The following is a 1,383-nucleotide window of genomic DNA, read 5'->3' on the forward strand; positions in this document are numbered from 1 at the left end:
ATGCTAGAAATCAAAGTTTCATAAAAAAATTCCACTTAATAGAATTATGGGAGGTAATGGGTTAAGTTCCAGCGTATTTCTAAGGCTGTTTTATGCTAGAAATCAAAGTTTCATAAAAAAATTCCACTTAATAGAATTATGGGAGGTAATGGGTTAAGTTGAGGCACCAGAATTTAGTACAGTATTATCCATTCAATTTCAAAGTAAGGTGATTAAAATCAAAATAAAAAACAAGGATATTATATATATATATAAAATATATATATGTATGTATATATACACACACACACAGATATGTATGCACATACATACATGTGCATGCATACATCCTCACATGTGCAATTTATGTATATACACATACAAAATAAAGAACATTAGAACATTTTTTTCTGAAACTAAGAAACCATTATCGTTATTGTTGCCATTAAGAAATCATTGTTAATTGTTATTGTTGTTGTTAAGTGTAATCTATACACATATAATAATGGAGTGTGTACATGTGTATTTGTGTGTGTGTGTGTGTGTGTGCATGTATATATCAATATATATGTATGTGTGTGTACGTGTATATATCAGCAATATGTGTGTGTGCACGTGTATATATTGTCATCAATATATATATATATGTATATGTGTGTTTGTGTGTGTGTACATATATGTGTATGCATGTATGTATCTAATTGTATATATACACACATATACACACATGTATGCACACACAGAAAGGGAAATGTAGTTACTTGATCTGTTAATAGGTGCTGAATGGTAGAAATTACCTCCAGAATTTGATCAGTCATTAATATACTTACTTAAGGAGATGATTGCTATTATGTTGTCGGTAGTGGTACCAGTGGTGCTGCAACAAAACACCAGGCTGGTGTAATTAATTTGTTAGTTTCGATAGAATAGTTTCTAACTTCAAGCTTAGACATGCTTTAGGTTTTTTGTTTTTTTTTCTTCATTATCAAGTAAGTACTGCTCATAGCTTGCATGTATTTTCTTCAGTTCTCAGAGGAAGTCCTGGCTTAGCTTAGCTTTTAACTTGTCTCATCTCATTTAACCTTCAATACACAACTGTTCTGACAGTAAAAACTGCAGCTGTAGAACTATAGAATTGTGGTGGCTCTTAAAGCTGGTTCTGATCTCATCTTTTGTCTCACTTTTCTCAGTCATTGGACTGCAGCCATGCTGGAACAAATTAACCCCACTACTTATTTTTGAATATGGTACTTATTCTGTTGGTTTCTTTTGCCAAACCGATAAGTTACAGGGACATAAACAAACCAACAGCAGTTGTCAAGTAGTTGTGGGAGACAAACACAACTTACATTACACACACACACACATGTACTCACAATAGGTTTCTTTCAGTTTATGTCTATC

At 32.3% G+C, this 1,383-nt stretch overlaps 1 long non-coding RNA gene across 1 annotated transcript in view; it reads right to left on the reverse strand.

Annotated features, from left to right (window-relative positions):
* The window catches only part of LOC128247628 (uncharacterized), a 21,634-nt gene extending 20,741 nt beyond the window's left edge, over positions 1–893 (reverse strand). Inside the window, exon 1 of the long non-coding RNA XR_008264003.1 lies at positions 810–893. This is a non-coding gene — a long non-coding RNA (uncharacterized LOC128247628). The remainder of the gene's footprint in view (positions 1–809) is intronic.
* Between the last annotated feature and the right edge of the window lie 490 nt (positions 894–1,383).

This window comes from Octopus bimaculoides, chromosome 4 (genome assembly GCF_001194135.2).
Source record: "Octopus bimaculoides isolate UCB-OBI-ISO-001 chromosome 4, ASM119413v2, whole genome shotgun sequence".
Lineage (NCBI taxonomy): Eukaryota > Metazoa > Mollusca > Cephalopoda > Octopoda > Octopodidae > Octopus > Octopus bimaculoides.